Source organism: Apis cerana, linkage group LG8, assembly GCF_029169275.1.
Source record: "Apis cerana isolate GH-2021 linkage group LG8, AcerK_1.0, whole genome shotgun sequence".
Lineage (NCBI taxonomy): Eukaryota > Metazoa > Arthropoda > Insecta > Hymenoptera > Apidae > Apis > Apis cerana.
In genome coordinates this window covers 9,325,399-9,346,705 of record NC_083859.1, presented here as the reverse complement: position 1 = coordinate 9,346,705, position 21,307 = coordinate 9,325,399, and the positions used below count along the sequence as shown (strand labels likewise).

The window sequence follows — 21,307 nt, the reverse complement described above, 5'->3', positions numbered from 1 at the left end:
GTTTTAACCTCTAGAGTAATTTAATATATCGATATTTAAAAAAAAAAAACTTAATTGTCTCATAAATTCTTTCGTTTCACCGATAATAATAAAAATACCCTCAAAATGGTTTTAATTCGAAGAGAAAATTCTCTCGATTATTATTATTTTCCGTCAACCAAAGAGCAGAGATTGTCTTATCGGATTATTCATCGCTTTATCCATTTTCACGGTATGAATCACCGATACGTACGATTCTCAGATACTCGGTAGAGGCTCGATAGATTATGTAAGACTTGTCCACGTTTCCACACGAAGTAGAATCTCGTTTCTGATTAATCGATCTTTTTTATTTTTCTACTGGTTGTTATTGCGTGCATTCAAGAACACAAAATTTTATCTTGAAATCTTTAAACTTTATCTCGAATCATGTGCCAACTCTGCTCGGTTTTCCGGCATCATGATACATTTCCGACTGTTGCAGCAAGAGGATCGAATACATTTGTATCGATACAATTATTCGCGTGAGTAACGAGTGAGATTACGTGTACGTTTTAAAAAAAAAAAATTGGACGTAGAAAGCGCCAAGCACAGAAACATCGTGTCACGAGAATAAAAAAAAAAAAAGAAACGATTCTCTTGGACGTTGAAGATGAGAGGTAGAAAGGAGGAAAAAAAAAAAAAAAAGAAAATAATAATTGGTTGGCGAACGAGAAAGCGTAATAACGTCCAGGCTTGACCGTATTCGAATCCCACAAAAGTGAATCTTTTACTCGCTCTAGAAAGTCATCGGTGAACTTTCTTTTCAAATTTTCACTTACTATCCACGACATAAGTAGACGCGAGCTTGTATCATCAAATTTTATATTAGATCTTGGACTTTTCTTAAAAAATTTCTCCCTCGTAGAAAGAGAGTTTAGAAATTCTTCTATTGCCAAAATAAATAAACATTTTCACCTATAAGTAATATACGTCTGTTACTAAAGTTGCAAAGTTACAAAGCAACTTCGCTTCGCCGTGGAAAAGAAATTTATATTCAGGGGAACGATAGGATACGATACGGATGAAGTAGAAGAACGTAAGAACGCAAGTTTGACGATTCACGTTCCCTGTCGTGCGAGCACGCCATTTTTTATTGGCCACGGAGAGAGAAAAAAAGAGGGAGAAAAACGTGAAATAAGATAAGCGACACAAGGCAGCAACCGGTCTGCTTGTGTACCTCCGCTACACCATCGTACGCTACACACACATACGATTAACGGCCGGATCGATAATGTATTCCGCTCGAAAATAAACTGACCTATACCAATACCCGATGTTACCACTTCCGCCGAGTGACCCCTCGTCTCCCGATAAATATTTACGCGACTTCGAGCCCGAGGAGAGCCGCAGCGAGCACAGCCGTCGACCCATCTCGCGAATCGGTGAAAATTCTACCGATTGGAAAAAGAGAAAAGAAGGAAAGAAAGAAGAAGAAGAAACGAAAATAACGCGCACGGTTTTCGTGCCCTACGCGCGTGTTGTTACGAGGTTAGGACGAGTGTACGTTACGTGTACGTTTCGTCATTTAGAGAGTTTCGAGTCGTGCGATTTTATTTATTGGAATTTTATATGGAACGTGAAATGGAGACGAAAAAGAAATTTTTAACAGAATCCTCGTTAGGTTTCGGCTAAAAATAATCGGTTACGAGATGTTTTCGCTCGTTCTCACAGAGTCGAGAGGGAGAGAAAGAATGTTTTCTGCCTCTTGAATTTTTTTAAGACTTCGAGGAAAAGATTAGGAGTGAGAATAGCAGTGGTGAAACGATCGAGTTTGAGATGAGTCAGAAAGTGTAGGTCATAATGTTAAAGAAAAAGAGGGATAAGAATGGTGATTCAGTTCAATTGCATGCACAGCGCGACGCAATCGTTGCACGTATCATTAGTGTATTACGTTCGATACGTTCTTAACTTTTGCATTTTGTCCCTAATATTATAGACTTGTACCTGAATCGTTTCGATTCGTCTTCGCGTGAAAATAATCAAAAATATTCGCTCCACGTGTACAGAGCTCTCGAGTCGAAAGAAACCGCAGAAAGAACGTAATCCAATAACGCTTCAAACCGGGCCCGAAGAGCCCGATGATCCCCAATAGGGTGGCAAGAACAAAGGAATTCGAAGGATACTCACCGCAAACGCTGATGGCCACGTCACGTTCGAGACCACGAGACTACTTATCTAGAATGCACCGAAAAAAAACTGCATCGATTGCACCCAAGTGTTAAGGACACCGCTGGTGGACTCGGTTTATCGTGCGAACGTGACTTTCTCGACATTTTCCACGCTCATAATACTATACATTGTCAGTATCTGTCCACCACATTAGGATCAATAACACATCTCGAGTTCGAAATTTCTAGACCGTTTTCAGAAATTTAGGGAGAAATTAGCACGGATGATTATCCTAGAAAATTTTTCTTTCCTAACCTAAAATATATACCATTGATAGTCGAGACTTTGGTTGATTCATCTTCGAAATTTCTAGGTTTTTTTTTTTAAATTAGGGAAGAAATTAACACGGATGATTATCCTAGGGAATTTTCCTTCCCTAACCTAAGATATATACCATCGATAGTCGAGACTTTGGTTGATTCATCTTCGAAATTTCTAGGTTTTTTTTTTAAATTAGGGGAGAAATTAACATAGATGATTATCCTAGGGAATTTTCCTTCCCCAATCTAAAATATATACCATCGATAATCGAGACTTCGGTTAATTCATCGACAGAGTTGGAAATTAAGAGTTGAAAAAGTAACTTGGTTAAAAATTTCGAATAAAATTCACTTTAAGTAATTACTTATTAAAATGCTCGAGTAATATTTACATTCGTAGTTATTATAGTCGATCGTAGCTTTTCGTATAACCTCGACTCAATTCGCCACTACAGTTATTCCCGATTATTATTATCTTTTGAACAAATAAATTATCGAAGCAGCTATTAAATCTTTATTAACCTTTCCATTTTTCGACAGAAACTTGACCCTTGAATAGATTTATCTCATTTACGCGTAATTTTTCATTCAAAATCTACAACGATAATTACATCCCTGTTGAAAATTTCCCTATTAAAAAATTATCATCAAAAATCACGGAGAATTGAAATACAATTTAAGTATTATAATAGTCAATCGTAGCTTTTCAGTTCGCCACTATAATTATTCCCCATTATTATTATCTTTTGAACAAATAAATTATCGAACTATCAGATCTTAATTTTCCATTTTTCGAAAGAAATTTGACCCGAATTTAGATTTACGAAACATTAAATCTACAACGAATTATCATCCCTGTTGAAAATTTCCCTATTAAAAAATTATCATCAAAAATCACGGAGAATTGAAATACAATTTAAGTATTATTATTATCTTTTGAACAAATAAATTATCGAACTAACTATAAAATCTTTAGTAACTTTTCCATTTTTGGAAAGAAATTCGACCCAAATTTAGATTTACGCGAAACATTAAATCTACAACGATAATTATCATCCCTGTTGAAAATTTCCCTATTAAAAAATTATCCTCAAAAATCACGGAGAATTCAAATACAATTTAATTATTATAATAATCGATCGTAGCTTTTCAGTTGGCCACTAAAAATTAAATCTACAACGATAATTATCATCCCTGTTGAAAATTTCCCTATTAAAAAATTATCCTCAAAAATCACGGAGAATCGATCGGATACGATTTATCGCGTCATTAACGAAACCGAAGGCGCTGCGGACGAAACGGGTTCACGAAACGATCGGGACACGCGCCACGAAATTCGAGCGGGTCGAGAGCCGCAAATTGCGCCAGCAGCAGTTTCGTCCCCGGTATCCCGATACACCGGTCGAGTCGCGTGCGCGCTCTCCTCTCGTTGCACACCATGCACTTGCCGCACCGTTCACGCAACGACCTGGCCTCCGGTTATCCGTGTGCCTTCCTTTCTGCCGTCCACGCTAACAGGCGTTTCAGTCTGCCCGCAATTGCATTATACGCGCGCGTTATGCAACGCGGAGAGGGCTCACGCCCCCTCTCTCTCTCTCTCTCAACCCCCTGACTGCAAGCCTTTTCAGGAGCTCTTCGGGCATGCACGCTGCGTTTTCAAGCCGATAGAGCCTTGCACGGGCGATACATTTCGCTTTTGTAATTTCGAATAAACCAGTTCGCGGTGAAAAGTGAAGGCAGACTGTGATATTATTTGCATCGTATGCACAGTCGCTGTTAATTTTTAATTTTTCCTTCTTCTAAATTTTTGAAAATAGATTTTCCTGGTTTTATTCGTAAAATTTGGTACGCTTTGCGATAATATCTCGAGTCATTGAAATGATTCTACATATCGGAAATTTTGATACGCGGAAACTTTCCTTTAGCAAAATTATTTGAAAAAGGTTTTAGAGTTTGTTAAAAGAATGTTTAACATTTATCGAAGTGAAATTATCGTCGATATCTAGAGAATTTGGAATTGGAGTTGGCAAGAAAATAAAGATAAGATGCAATCAGAGAAATGATTGTTCAATGGCCGCAATATCTCGGAAACGAAGATGTTTAAAATTAATCAATAAGCGAGTCGTGATATAAAATTTCCCTCGAAATTAAACTTTGGAAAGTTTGTCAACTCGCAAAATGCTCGAATAAACTTTGAACCGTGATCGTAATTGTTCCGAGCGCAAACTGAAATGTTCCTAGAGCTAATGACACTCGAACGCTCGAAACGGTCACGTCGTCTTGGCGCAAAAAAAGAAACAAAGTTGAACGAAACAAGTACAATCGAACGAGAAACCTCACGTTTCGAAACTCGAGACGAAAAATAACAGACAGGAACTGAAGTTTGAGTCGGCTATCGTCAATGGTGATCGTTAAATCACTAGATTCCCTGCACAACCGCTTAAAACCGAGTTTACTGTTCCATTTAACCAACGTGGAACAGCCAACCGTGGATTATTAATGCGGCTTTCGCGTGAGATAAGCAAACCTAACCTTTACACTCGTGACTCGACTGCTCGCGCTGGCGAACATCTAGTCCGCCACTGTTTTCAATATTGATTTATTCCAGCCCACGACGTTCGATACGAACTTGAACACAGATTTCTACGATCAAGGATGCGCCGTTTTATTGCTCCTTCGATTTTATTCGAATTCCAAGGAAACAGGTATTCGATCATTGTGCGCACGATATTTCAAAAATCAACGATACGTTGTATTGCTCGTTCCATTTTATTCCAAAGAAAGAGGTATTCGTTATGTGCATTAATATAACGTGTCGAAATCGTTGCAAGTAGAGTAGGTGAACAGATTTAATTGGGATAATAGAATTTGGAAAAATATAGAGAGAGATTATTAAAAATTCGATGGAACGACGAATTTTTCGAACGACTTTCAAAATTCTTCGATGTTGTACGCGGATGAGGCGGAAACCTTTCCGATCGACGTTATGATTTATCGAGGCAAATTTAACGCGTAACAGGTGTTTTCGAAAGTGGTTTGAAGAAAGTGGCGATGTGCCGCGCGTTTTATAGCGATATCTCGATGAACGGAACCACTCCCATAGCTATTAGGGATTCACCAAACGTCCCGGGAACAAAAATGCATCCTCAGCTATTGTCCTCCTCGGTTCGTCTTTACGTGCTAGCGATGCACATTCCGGCTTCTTCTACGAACCGCCATTTTCCTTGACCAAAAACTCGCCATCGCCCACTTGTTCTACTTAACTCGAGCGAATAAATATTCCGACGATGAGGCGGATAATTACCTTTTTTCCCCCCCGATTAATCTAATCTAAAGTATCTATTAAGTAAATTATTTCGCTTGGCAATTTTTAAAAAAGTAAAATTGCAAAATCACGCGATATAATTATATGTAACAAGTTACAACTTGTCACTTATCGATTTGCTAATTTCTTGTTTCTCTCTTTTTATTTTAAATGTTGTTAAAAAAAAAAAGGAAGGAAAGTAAGTCGAGAGAATGCTTAAAGGATAGCATTTTCTAAAATTGTCGAGGCTTTGAATTCTGTGTGCTTTCCTTGAAACTGTCCCTGCGAAAAGCACTTGAACGCCGGTTGCTGAAAGCGTGCTCATTCCCCCATTCATTCCCCACCTTGCTCATCATTTGCGAGTTCTTTCGAGGCGTTCTTTCATCTTACATGCATCCACGTATCGTTTCTCAACGCTCCCCGCCAGCAGTTTACCGACACTTTTGCAATTTCGTATTATTTCGTTGCTTGCTTCAACGATCTTATCCGAATAACAATTTTTTTTCAATAATCATTTGGTGAATACTCGATCGTTTTTCATCACGAGTAAAAAGTATATTTCAATCACGTCGCATCAAGAAACCTGATGTAACGACAATTGGTTATTCGGGAGAAAAGAATCAACGTGGAAAGGAAGCGTTAAAAGGAAGCGGTGAAGGTTGAGAATCACTGAGGGAAAGACTACACGAGTCTATCGTCCTCAAGAACTCTCGGTATGAGCGAGCAATGTTTTCAGCTCGGTCACTAGTGCCAAGGGAAAGCGCCCACAATGCAATCGAGGAACGTACCACCTCCGACAAAAACATGAGCTCGTGTCTACACTCGAGTAGAGAGGTACTCGAACTATTCGCGGGGATTACAAATCCGAACAAACTCGACTCGAACCTTTCGTCAAAAAAAAAAAATCTAATTCAACCAAACCTCACCCATCTCTCATTTCCTCGCCCATTATTAAAAACACCTCGATCCTAATTCCCAATTCCTATAATACCGCGCGCTTTCGCAAACAAATTTTTCCAACCCGCATCATGCTAATAAAAATGTGAAAACAACCAAGTGTAACGATTCCTTCGAATAATCTCTGTCCATAAATTCGCTAAACATTCGTTCCCAACTCGCGAAAATACCGTATCTCGTCTATCGAACAAACTCACCACTGATCGAATATCTCCTACGAATACTGTACGAAACATTATACATCGTACAAATTTGTCCCATCGCCGTACGAAACGAGAACGTAAAAAGCTAATCGGTCAATTCGAAGCCGTCGCTGGTCGAGTTTGGCCTATACCGCGCACTCGGTCACTCGCACTGTCCACACTCACACGAGCGAGCTCGCACGCATGCACGCACACAGTCCCTTGGCCGTGTGCGCGTTCACACGATACACCCATACGCGCACACGCGTACGAAGGTTGGGGCGAGGAGGAGGGGGGAGAGGAGGTCGGCCAGCTTGGTTGTATATGTGGGCTAAAAATGATACGCTGGCTAAGGTGACGTCATGCGAAGTTAGCCCCGTCTGCCGACGATTGCACTGGCTTGCAGTTTCGCAGTTGTTACGCTGTGGCAACGATGTGGCTGGCTGGATGGCTGGCTGGCTGGCTGGCTGGCGTCAAAGTCACCGCGCGTACTATCGTCGTTTTCGCGCTTCTTTATGCGAGCCGCGCGCCATCGGATCCGGTTCTTTGGCTATGCTCCCGGGGATCGATCACCGAGAGAGAGAGAGAGAGAGAGAGGGACGGGTTCAGAGAGAGGCATGTTCGGTGGAATCGATCAGGATATATAGGTTCTCCGGTGATGAGGATTCGACTGGACGTCTCGAGCAAGGTCGAATTCTTTAGCGTCGATTTATGAGCCGCTTTTTTCTTCTTCTTCTTTTGCACTTGTGCACGTTAGTTACCGGTGAGGAGGAAACGTGAGCATTTTCGAAGTAGTATCCATCTCTTTTCGAATTATAATATTTGTTATGGAGTATTTAGTGTGTATTTAGAGGTTAGGTTAAATTATAAGATCCGAAAAAAAGGATTCTTCGTTGAGTGAAATTTTATATCATAATTGATGAAACATATTGAACGTATATTTTTCTCGATATAAGCGGACAATTTATTCGTTTTATCCTTCGGTTTTCCTCATTTCGTAAAAATTATATTCGAGTATTATAATAAATAATATAATACGAGATCGATTACAAGTTGATGATCTTGGTAAATCTAATCTGAAACCGGTTGAGATAAATATCTGTGCATATGAAAAATCGATATCGTTTCTTGCTCCCGTTCTTGCACGCGCGAAGAAGTAGTAGAAAGATAATTTCAAAGTGTTCTCGATCGTGTGCATTATTATCGATCGAGTTAACTTAAAAATGATCCGAGATATGTAGTTATGCAGCTGGTTGAAAGGGGTACATTATTCATTTGATCTCTCCAGTAGCCTTGACGCGTCTCGTAGTCAGCTGATGCGGTGGCATCAACAGATATTCAGCGGTGGCACTGGGACAGAGTTTATATTCCTCCAACCGGATCCATCGATACGAATACGTGTCAAATGGGGGGAGAGGAGAGGAGGAAAACGTTTCGAGAATATTTTCTAACCTGAACAATAATTTCTCTTCCCTGAATAAATCTATCGATCAATTTTTTTTTTTTTTTAATTCGCAAAAAAATACCGTGTTCAGTCCAGAAGAAACGATCCGCCTTAATTCTCGCCGATTCATTCGTTCAAGCGGCCGCCAATGAACGCGTCAATCAATCAGAAATGACACCTCGTGCGATTACCTTGTTGGTTAAATACTTGTTGACCTTAATCATCGATGGAATTAATGTAACAATGAATATTACATTGAATTAATTCGAAATTATTTCGTTTCGATTATATATCGTTTTCCACATGATATATATATATATATATATGAATGTATTTTATTTATGGCTGGATATATTTTAATAAAAGGTATTAGAAATTATTGTAAAAAGAAGAAAATTTATACCCAAAATCAATTCATCCAAGAAAATTAATAAATTTTCTTAAACGTATCTGCTGATAAATCTATGAGTCTTTATGACCTGTTCTTCAAGATAAGATTACAGAGCACAAATAATATCTTCGAGTATACTATACGATATAGACGCAAGAGGTCAGTGTACAATGAAATAACCTAAATCTTCGATCACTCGACTGGAATTCGAACAATCTAATCCTTTCGAAAAATTAAAAAAAAAAAAAAAAAGAATTACAGTATGAGTGATTAAATTATACTGTTAAATTTCACATTTCGCAAAAAAAAAAAAAAAAGAAAAAAAAAGAAATTACACGTTCATAAGAATATTCTTAATAAAATTTCAACAGAGTAATAACTCGGCAACCATGTGTAATTTTCCACAATATCGAGACATCGATAAGGAGCAATTTGATCGTAACACTGCATTTACCTCGAGTTACTTTCCGTGCGTGGAAAGCCACGAAAGCGAACGTCCATCAACAACAAAAGCTTCTCTCTCCAGATCCGATATGAAAAACTTAATTATTTCGTGCAGCCAACTTTCTTTTATTGCAGCTCGTCGTCCAATTCTTGTTAAAGTCGATACTTAATCGAGTTCATTCGGTGAATTTTCTTCATCTTGGATTAATTTGATGGGATATTTCCTTGCTGAATAATACACTCCAAGAAAGAAATTATTTTAACGAATATAATATTTTTAATGTTCGAAAAGATTTTTATAACTTCGATCGTTAACTGCGTTTAAATCAATTTTTTTTAGCGAGATATTTTTATTATATTTTTGTATTTTTAAAAACAAAAATTTGATACAGCTTTAACTTTTTGACTTTTTGACAGGTTTTTACACGAAGATGACGTAAATACAATCGTATAATTTTATCAGACAATTTGTAATGCGACATCGACGAGGTCAACGAAATGTGTTTTCAGAACAGAATTGTACGAATTGCAACTTATCGTGAATATTATCTTGGTAATTGCATTACGATGTTTGAAGACCTTGCGAAAAGTGTATCGCTAAGAAATTCTCCACGAGTCAATGATTACATCCCATAAATTCGTGTCGAGCAATTCATTCTATTTCTCGGGTTCAGAATTCTATTTCAAACGAAATTGAACGGATGGAACTATTTCACTCAAAACTTTACTTTTGAACTTGGGATAAAAACAAAAGAGAAATATCGCAATTCAATCTGCAAGTTTATCCTCAAGTATAATACTTTTTTTTCAAATGTCATAAACCAAATCGAAAATTTTCAAAAAGTTCTAAAATATCTGAAATATCTCCAATAAAACGAAATATTTAAAATTTTCTTCAATATAAATATAAACTCGTTTCGTAAAAATTTAACGATGAAATTTTCTCCCTTCACGGATGGTACATGAGCGGTTGATCAAACTTCCCAACTTGAAATATACTCAAGATTGTGGAGAAAATTCTCGTTTAACAATTTGTGAAAATAAAGCGTTACCGAATAGAGCAACATTTTCAATTGCCAATGAAGCAAATGGCCGATAAACCATGGCAGATCAAAAAGGTCTGGCAACCTGTCGTCGAGTGTCGCGTCTGTTAATCAGAGGGACGGACGTTTACCGAGAAACGTACGGTCAAAACACTCGCGAAATTGGGACGCGTGCCTATTTTTCGAGCGTGACGCAATCAGTATGCGCCGCGGTGCATCTCGAGCCTGCCTCATGTTTTCAGGCCGATCAGTTGCCGCACGCAGTGAGCCGAGCCGGGTCAAGCCACCGAACATTTAATTTTATCGTGTCGCCACACGGTTCTTTCTCTCCGATAAAACACCAAGCCTCGTAAAACAATCCGTGACGATGGCCACACAAGAGAGGAAAAACGATGAATCCATTTCTGCACGTTTCTTCGAAGAATAATGATAGACTTGGTCGTGAGAAACGTATATTCGATCATCGAGACACGAGAATCGATCTGGTTCGTACCGAATTAAACTTTAAACTCTTCAAAATTTTCTTATTCGTCGACCGCTATTAATCGTAAGATATTTCCCTGTACAAAAACGTTAAACGTTAAATGGACGCGGGGAAATTTTAAGCGCGTTTCATGCTCCAATAAGACGTGCGTCGTTTTTTAAAAGGATCGCCGCCAAGCGAGACGTAATCCCTACGAAGATCTAGCTCGCAAATGCCTCGATGGCCTGGTTAAAAATGCATTTCGCCCGAGAAGGGTTTCCCGGCCAGGAAGGGGGATAACCTATGCACGGATTCAGCCAATAAGGGGTCGGTAACATAGGGAGCCGAAAGACTTCGGTCGATCATGCAGGATGAATCACGTGAACGAGCTCGAAATCGAAGCGTTATCGATCCCCATCCAGCGAGCGGGAGAGTGAAAAGGAGGAAAGGAAAAATAAAGAAAGTCTTGCTGTTAGATAACACAGGGTCACCGGTTCATCGTTGCGTTTCCGACAACGACATCCCTGGTTTCCTTGGAATAAACTCGCGTATCGTGATTACGCTCGCATATTTCTGGAGATGGGTCGTTGCTTCTGTTATTTAAGTGGCGATTGCCGGTACACTGGTGCGCGATGCGGTTTAGGCGCGCAGACGCAAGCGCATGCGCGTTACGTGACCGAAGAATCATTTCGTCGAATATCTGATATACTCGATTGTACGCTTTTTTCTGCCCCCTCCCCCTCTTCCCTCCTTTCGGTTTTTTATATTGAAAGCAAATATTGCCGATTAAATATTTTCTTTGTGTCCTCGAACGTGCGAGACGGGAATAAACCTGATAATTCGAACGAACGTGGATGAATAAGAACGGTTGTTTTCGAATTGTTGGAGATTATTGTGGTTCGAGATTTATCGAGGAACAAAGTTTGGGAAAATAAAGAGATATACGTTTCATATGTATTTTATATTTTTTATCATTTTGAAAATGATTAATTTTCAAAAGATCTAATAAAATTTTTAACATATCGCGTCGAGGAGAACACGTTTTAAGCCAGCAGATGACTTTGTTAAAGAAAGAAATTTCTAACGATTATAAAAGAAACTTTTTCTAATTTTTCCGATTGTACAAATAATTCTAATGTTTCAGATAAGCAGGAATGATAGGCCAGACTGTAAAAGGGAATCACGAAAGATTATTCCAATTGCATTTGAATTTACAATTTCGTATTTCGTGAGACCGCATCGAGTTAGACTTGGCCTAGTTACGACATGGACAAATATCGTTCTCTAAACTTTGAATTACCGCTTTCCTGTGATATCCAGTCCACGATTTTTCACGAAAAGAAGTAAGTTTTTTTCCTCGCCGCTACAAATCTCTGTCAGTCGTTATACATATACAGGATGTATCAATAATCGTTGCCTCGTGTATTAAGCATACGCGAACCAGACGGTGATCCAAACATCGATCAATTTATATAATTTCATTTCTATTCGAAATATCTTTAAAATTTATTTTTTAAAATAATTTATTTAAAACTGTAGAATTATCATTTTCTGGTCTATATCGCTCTATGCGAGTGTACGTTTTATTGTTTGTAGACTTCGTGTTATAAGTAACACGACCTTGGACGTTTAACACGTGAAGTAAATTTCACTTTGAGTGTGGTTAAAGACCTCTCGAGATGATCGTCGAACGAGAAACAAAGTTTTTTAGTTCCTTCAACACCTTGGCCTCGCTCGAGTCTCTATTATAATCGCTATAAAAACATTCTAGAATATACGATCGGCAAAACAAATCGTCGAAAAAACTTTGAAAAGAATATTTATTCGAGCTTACTTACAAAAATTAATATGAGCAAAAATTCTTACGATGATCTGGCAAACTTACTTCTTTACAAGCTTTATTTACAATAGATAGAGAAATTATTTAATAATTTGTTAGGGATTGATATATATATATATATATTTGACTTGCGTCAATCTGAACTTGTGTGTATGATTTTAAAGTTCAAATTAATATTTAAATTTACATATTTAAGAAAGTTGGATATAAGAAAATCTTTGCTTCATTTGCAAAACATTTCAAATATGTATTCGCAAAAAGGAGGTATACAAAAAAGAGATCTATAAGAAGAAAACGAAGATTCATTATTTCGTTAAATGATCGAATATAAGAGACTCGTTTAGAATTATAAGAAAGAGTAAAAAATAAATAATTCTATTTAAAAACTGAATTTGCTTTTATTCATACATTATATTCTTTAACGAAACAAACCAAAATATTTCAGTTAAAATACACACAGAAGCATAAGAAATTCAAATTTACGAGAACAAACATTTATAAAAACTCTATCCTGTGTGCGCATTTACAATACTATTACATTATATTTATTCTTCACAAAACATCGATCAAACCAGAATAATTCACTCGATTCAAATTACGAAAAACTTTAAATACACGAGAAGAAAGAAAATAAATTAACTAATTTTAAATATTCATACAGAAATACTTTTGAAAACTACATATATAAATGCGACCATATCGTAAACATCATTTGTCTACGATAAAAACTGTCACTCTGACTTTCAAAAAATTACCAGATTACCAATTGCAAGTATGCTCATGAGAACGGATAATTTTTGGATCGATTAAACGTCATGAACAAAATTGAAAAAAAAATGGAAGGGAGAAAATATCGGGAGAAAGAATTCTACACGTATACCTAAACAAAACTTTTGACAATTAACAATCACCCCGCGACGAGAGGCGTCGCTCCAATTTTCAAAGAGCGAGAGAAAAGAGAGAATCTTTCTCTAATTGCGATGGATACCAAGTTTCGAGGACCGCCAACAATAGACAAAAGAGACGTCTGTCCAAGAATTTCAAAGAGCTCGAGAAGGAGGGGGGAGAAAGAAAAGAAGAAAGAAAATATAAGGGCAAGTAGAGGCAGTGTAGAAATCGAAACGTTAAAGGTTGTTCTTGGAGCGAAGAAAGCTTACGTAACTGTGCACTGCGCGCGGTGTGCACAAGTGCGCCGCCATAAGCGTACAAGCGAAGGAAGAAAACTCGTCACCCATGGTATAAAACACGTTGCCTCGTGTTTATCGCTCGTTGCCCATTCTCCCGATGCGACACGACACTGGAGGCCGTGGATGCGCACCCGTGATAATGCACGGCCGTTATCAGTGCCTTCCTCCAGTGGCCGTGCCGCCTTATCGGTCGCTATCGATACAACCATCGGATAAAACCGCCGGCTCCGCGAAACACTTCAACCTCGTTCCAAGGAAATATACTTGGTGGAACGTTGGAAAGGAAAAGAAAGAAAAAGAAAAAGAAAAAGAAGAGATTGCTCAAGACGTTAACATCGAGAGTCGCAAGAATATAGTGTAATCTTCTCTTTGAATTTTTTCATTTATTTTTTTTCTCTCGCAGCGAATGCTAGATTGAACGTGATCAATAACGAGTTTGTAAACATTTTTTTAGACTGATGTAATCGTGCAATGATGATTAGAGTTGCGTGGTGTGATCGATGGAAACACGAGTTGCGAGTTGATATATCAGATGTTGTTCGAATGAATTTTTTCCCTTTTGTTCTTACTCTTATCGAGTGTTAATAATAATAATATCGGTCTCGAATCCTGCTGCTTTCGGATATTGTCGCGAAGCTTATGAAAGTCTGGTGGAGAGGGTTTTGATGGGTCTATTTTTTTTTATTTTTACAAGCTTTTATTTTTTAAAAAAATAAGAAAGAAGAAATAACTGTTATTATTAAAAATTAGAAATTGAATCAAATATAAAAAACGTAATATTTCGAGAGTAAATAAATTAAATTACAAAACACATTAAAAACAATGATCAATTTTGAAGAATTTCTCCAAACTCTCTGTTCATATTTCCAATATCGCGAATGTGATATTCCCAAGCAATTCTCTCTCGAGTTGTAACAAAAATCAGCAAAAGTAAATGCGTTCAAAGGAATAATTCGTTATCTATGATGATTTGCCGTGTCAAGTTAAATTAGAAACAACTATCGAAAATTTATCCTCTTGCCTTAATTAAATAATCCAAAAAAAAAAAAAAAAAGGAAAAAAAAAGAAACAGCTTGATTTAAAAACATCGATCGATTTATGCCGATGGTGTGATTCTAAAATTCATCGGACAAGCGTCAACTACCGTTTCCAATCCCGAGAGATCGCTCTCGGGATCCGTTTCAATCAGTAACGATATCTGTAGATTTAAATTTCGAAGCGATGGCGGCCGGTCGTTAAATTTGAATTTGTAAATAGGAACGGACTCGTTGCGAGGAACACTTCCACTCTGGGAAGTCGTGTCGCATTGCTACGTATAATACCAATCATCCGTTTTATTTTTCTTTTGCTTTTTCTCGAAAGAAGAAAAATCGTTGTCTCCAATTAATTATCGAATATTACGTCGGAATTATCGGAAACGAAAGAAGAAATTTATTCGTGAAATATTTCACGATGGACGTTAGTCAGTGAAATTTTCTCTATTGAATATTTCGAATTTGAAAAGATTCTTGAAAATACTTTCAAGATAAAAAAAAAAAAAATAAATGAATAAAATAAATAAATTATTTGCTCGAATTAAAAATTTAATTATTTAACTTAATATCAAGTAGATATAATAAAGAAATTTAAAAGCGTAGAATTTCCTTTAGACTCGAATATTAAAAAAAGAAGAAGAAGAAGAAATTCCGCCTCAAATAACTATTTAAAATTATAACCTATAAGACACAATTACAATAACCTATAAGAATATAATATATTCTATAAATATTTATAAATATCTATTTATAATATCTATATCTCAATATATGTATATTTTTGATATAATTATTCACCGCTGCAATAATTATTAATGCACAATGTAAATAGCGCATGAACTACAAACCGCGATACCATGAATGTATACATAAATAAAATCAAAAGTGCAAAAAAAAAATTTTTTTTCCTACACTTTGTAACTTGTACTTTACTATGGAAGCGTGAACACTGGCCAGAAAAAAAAAAAGCGCGGCAAGATGACAGTAGAATGATCCGACGTGTCACAGCCCTACAGCGAGGCTTCAGAATTCAATCTTGGAGAGAATTTGTCATAGAGTATGATGATCATAGTTGTACCAACGAACCCAGACCCATGCAACACATTCGTTGTCGATAGGGTGGTATTATTTTTAGAGCGCATTCTATTTTCGTGGAGGTGGGCTCGCGATACATTCGGCCGATATTTATCGCGGGTACACGCGCCTCTCGCTATTTACGGGAAGAATCGAAAGTGAATTGGAATCCGACTCTCGACTCTTGCGAATCGTTCACCTTCGTTTCATTCACTGGCACAAATGACATGTATCGACGGTACAATATGTGTGCGCAATAGATATATGCGACGAGAAAAAATATATACGTAAATCATTTTCACGATTTACCGCGCGAAAGAGCGAATATTGTGTAGAAAATGCTATGATATTTTAATTATTGCGTTAATTATTGTGGCAGTGATGCGAGAAATTTCATTGGTTTCATTCGAAGTATGAATTCGCAATAAGTTTGCTATAACAAATTGGAAATACGTAGGAAATTCGTGTCTAATGTGAAGAATCCAAAGAATGCAGATGATCATCGTTAAGTTTCGTATTCCGAATTTCTTTCAATTTTATTACCCTATGAAAAAGCTAATTCCGTAATATAATATATTCGAGGAATAAAATAAATGGAAGTTTAAGTGGTTGTGAATTATAATTTTTTTTAATGCGACACCCACTTCAAATGAGTTCAAATGTGCTATTAAATATTCTCCTTCGTGTCAAGAGATCATTAACAAATATGAATAACAGAGGAAGAAGCAGAAGAAGAAAAAAGAAATATTCAAGCAATGAAATACTTTACTTCGAATATCGAATATATAAAATGCAATTGACAGATTGAAGAAAAAAATATTGATCTATTTTTTTTAATTTTACCTTTCAATAATAATCAACGTACAACAAGAAAAACTAACAAATATCCATCAAGAATTTTATTAAAAAGATATTAGATTTCTCGATTGACTGCACATCGAATATATAAAAAGATAAATATCACATGTGGAGAATTAATGAAAGAACGTATCCCCGTAGCGAAGGGAGGAAAGCAAAGTTTATCCCGGCGCATAAATTGAACGTGACGAGGGAGAGAGCGCGGCGTAGGAGCGCGCGCGCCCGCGCGCACACGCACCAACACATCGTCGACCCACTCCCGGTCCCCGATCTGACCTCGCGCGCACATTCGTTCACGAACCTACCTCACTTTGCCCCGCGACAGACGTAAACAAAACCGTGGAGTGCCCCATAAAGAGCGATAGATACGCGACGAAGATTATACGTATGTATAACACTCGACCCCGAGAAACAAACGAGTGAGACGACAACTGACAACTTAAAAAGAAAAACATAACAAACATCTATTCTACGTGTATACGTTATTAAACAGAGTACTCACATAACGACGTGTACACGATGAACCGGCAGTGGTCAGCGAGCGACACGGTCTTCTGTCGGAACACAGGCGGCAGGGCCAAATAGAGAAACACTTGCACTGCGTTATTATAATATAACACGTGTACCACACGTCACTGGTTTCCGATCAGATCTCCCGTCAACCGGCCAACTAAGTCTGTTATATACGATATACACCACGAATCGAACGACTCACGAATCCTAGAAGAGCACCGGTTTACACGGCCGGCCTCGCCTCGCGAAACCACGACCAACCGTCCGCGTCGTTTTCGGTCTGCCCTATGGATATATTCCCTTTGAACACACCACAACCGTCGTCGATTCCCCGTCGATTCTCCCAACGTCGTGTACTTTTCTATCTGTTTTACTTCTTCATCGACGACAGTCACTCGTGCGCTCGTTGGTCGTGTATCGGTGAAAGGGGAGCGACGTTAGTCTCGCGTGTGCACACGATGTTCCTACTACGGCTGCTTGTTCTCTCTCTTTCTCTCTCTCTCTCTCTCTGTCTCTTTCTCTCCGTTTCTGTCTCTCCACTCCTAGTCGATTATATGTTATTCTCCCTTTCGACGGTTGCTCCAGACACAACGAGACACACGGCCACGGGGAATCGATGAACGAACAAGATATATACACCGGGGCTGACGTTCCCGCTGCCGTGCCGCGAACGGCCAAACAAAACAGACCAGAAGACGTTTTAGAGCTATTACGCACGTTACAAACTCCGCTCACCGCTGAGAGTGCAAGCGCGCGACTGCGGCGCCCGACGCCGCTTATGCGCCGGCCGACTGCTTCCTGACTCGGCCACCGTCCTCGACAGTGGCGCCACCGTCGAGCCACTGCCCTATCACTGGTCGCGCACCGAAATTCGCCGCCTCGAGTCATGCAACGCGTCGCCGCGCGCGCTCTCCAATCTTTCTTTTCCACGAGTCGCTTTTCGCAATCTTTCGCTGCCGAGAGAGCCATTGATGATAAGTGCAGAGCTGCGTATTACGTGGGTTTAAGCGAACGATCACCTACGACGGGAGATAACGTTTTTTTTTCAGCTTAGCGAATCGAAGAGTGGGGTTTTGGCAATCGGTTATTGGTAGATGAGTTAATGGACGATTAAGCGATAGGTGGGACAATTAGGGATTAAATCGAGTTTGTTTGGCCACGGTTTATTTATTTATTTTTTCACCGGTGATTTATTATCGATATAACTTTAAAGGAATCACGCTTGAGCGATACTGTTTCTCTTTTTTCCTTTTAACGATATTTAAAATAGGAAAATAAAGGAAAATAATAGGATTTTTTCGTTTTATTTGTTTTTAAAATATACGACATTGCAAAGTATTTGCACAGGAACGACAAAGAGTCCATCATTCGCGTGTACCGGCTTTTGTATCGAGTTTCATAGTTAGGTTGAAAAGTGTTGACAACGCTTCTGGCTGAATAGAAAAACATTCGTGAGGCAAAAGCGACGATAAGGTTTCAGAAATTGTGCGACACACAGACGAGTTCATTGCTTTGTTGGTCAATAGCCATTGCATTTCACCGTCAAAACAACAAGAGCCTTTATTAATTTATAGCGAGTGACTCAATGGTCCGAATAAAGCTGCTGAATATCATCGCGAACGCAACTAGTTTTATTGTACGCGTTTTCTAAAGTCGAGCCAGTCCTCCTTCCCACATCTGCCAATCGAAAAAGTATCACCTATTGTGCGAACCCCATACCGATCTCACTTCGAAACTACCATTCTTCCTAACTATTTAAACCAACCATCCACGACCACGAATAATCCGTATTTTAAAATATTTAAAATATTCGATTATATTTTGACATCTGCAAATAATCATCTGATCGATTCTTCCCTAAGGAAAATCCAAGCCTATATTTCCTCCCTAAAATCGTTATTCCCAATAGAACCAGTCCTCGTGTGGCGCGTTTCAGGCTCCAAGTGCCATACGCGTATTCGTTCACTCTCGGTCTACGTGCATCGAGCACGTTGGCCACGTGACTAACGTGAGCCACCTTGAAAATTGGGCTAGTGGAACACTCGGGCCGGTGGCGTAATAAAAACCATTCCGCGATTCCTTCCATTTTGACCAGCCATCCGTGCAACATCACGCGCATGCAGATCATTCGATTCGTTATCCCTTTGAAATTTCGCGATTGCCAATGCCTTCGGACGGCCAGCCAGGCCGTTGGACGAAGGAACGCGTCAGCGTCTGACGAGGAGGAGACACGAACGGCGGAGAGGAAGGAGGCGGGGAAGAGAAGCTGCGCGGAGGTTGCCTGCATTCTCTTTGCCGGCAATCTGTGGTAGGAGGCATGTAGGACGAACGGATGGAGAACACCAGCGCCGATGTTCAACCACGCTGGAAGAGGAGTCGAGTCGAGCGAGCGAGCGAGCCAGGAGAAGAGGAAGACAGGAAAAGTGGGGGGAGAGAGAGAGAGAGTGTGTGTGCGCGATGCAGAAAGAATGGCAAACCGGCGTTCGTAGAGGGAGAGAAGGAGAGGGAGAGGGTCGAAGGATGGTTGGATGAAGGAGGATGGGACGATCGTCGGTGGCTAGGAACGGAGCGAGAAAGAAGGGTGGAGGGGGAAGAAGGGAGACGGCAGCGAGACTGGCGAGTCTTGGACAGGCAAAAAACAAAAGTGCATCGCGGCAAGATGGCCGTCGACTGAACGACTCTCAAGGTTACGCGCTAGCATAGGGGAGAACGGAGACACCGAATCGGCCGTTTATGGTATATGTGTGCCAGCCTCAACTGCCTTTCCGAAACTTCATCCCGGGGCCCGTTATTTATTTCGGGAATACGACGAGTGTGGAGATGCATACGGGGAAGAAGAGATCGTTACGCTGAAAAATTCGAACCTAAAAAAAGGGAAGCTTGTTGAAAATTATATATATAGTCGATCATAGTCATAGATCGATATCCCGATTACGAAAAATCGTTTGAGGGAATTTTTCAGTAAAAAGTCGGTCTCGTGAAACGATACTCGAAGATTTAATATTATTCGTGAAATACGCGAAAGAAGTAGTATTAGTATGGAAGAATTGTTTATCCTTTAAAATTAATAAGTAGATACACCTAGAAAAGGGATAAACCGACTAGTTTATCCTACATCGAGTGCAAAACGATACAAATTTGTGCGTCCCATCTCGAAAGCATGCTGGGACACGATATCGGATAGTATGTTCACCAGAGACGGAATAATGGGGAGGCAAAAAGGGAAGAAAGAAACCCGTTCGCCGGTGCATCGCTTGAAAGCTTCCACGGCCGCTTCTTACAGAGCTATTTTCGCCTAGCTGCCGGGTAAATTTAGTACGGCAGACCAGTTTCTCAGCCATAGTACGACAGATCCGGTCGATTTCTTCTTTTTAAACGAGGCGATGAGACACGTCAGGATGGCCGAGCGGTCTAAGGCGCTGCGTTCAGGTCGCAGTCCACTCTGTGGGCGTGGGTTCGAATCCCACTTCTGACAAAACTTTTTTTTTTTCTATCGCCACCCTAAAACCATCCCAACGACCGTGACGAACACCAACTCGTTATCCGCTCGTCGCCAATTATCGCCACCCATAAAACAGATTTCAGCCTTGTACCGATCATTCCTTCGAAAGAGTTTATAAATTATCTCCAAGAAATTGTTATTTATTATTATTCATCTAACCTCCAAATTCGTTCGAAAAAGGCTCGAAAGAGGGCGCTGGAGGGAACGCACGAATACTCCCTTATCTCAAATAAAACGTATCTGCACGACGAGACGTGAAACGGCAAGCATAGTGACGCAATACCACCACGTTTACCCAATTCGATCTCGTCCAGCTATCAACCGTACTTTCGTATGCTCGTCAATTAATCGAGTTACGTAACAAGCACGGTGGAAACGGATCAGTCGCCGCCGCCGCTTGATTTCACGGAAATCCTAACTGTAATCGTTTCAACGAGACGACCTATCGTTGTGGCGCCAGCGGAGCCGTTGAATTATTCCCGGTAGCAGCCTGTGCAACCCCCTAACGTAAACGTGTCTCTCTCTCTCTCTCCCTCTCTCCCTTCTGATCCCCTGTGCGCTTCCCCTCGCTCGTAAATTCGCCTCGTTCGACGTGACGATTTCACGAGGCGAGGCAAGTGC

The 21,307-nt window shown here is 39.4% G+C and overlaps 1 protein-coding gene and 1 non-coding gene across 2 annotated transcripts in view; one reads left to right on the top strand and one right to left on the bottom strand.

Moving 5' to 3' along the window:
* Positions 1–17,995, bottom strand: part of LOC107996454 (ecdysone receptor) — a 107,914-nt gene extending 89,919 nt beyond the window's left edge. Inside the window, exon 1 of the mRNA XM_062078770.1 lies at positions 17,174–17,995. The gene's annotated coding sequence lies outside the window, so the exon portion shown is untranslated. The remainder of the gene's footprint in view (positions 1–17,173) is intronic.
* A 2,581-nt stretch (positions 17,996–20,576) lies between these two features.
* Positions 20,577–20,659, top strand: Trnal-cag (transfer RNA leucine (anticodon CAG)). Its single transcript has one exon. It is a non-coding gene; the product is annotated as a tRNA-Leu (tRNA).
* Positions 20,660–21,307: the final 648 nt, after the last annotated feature.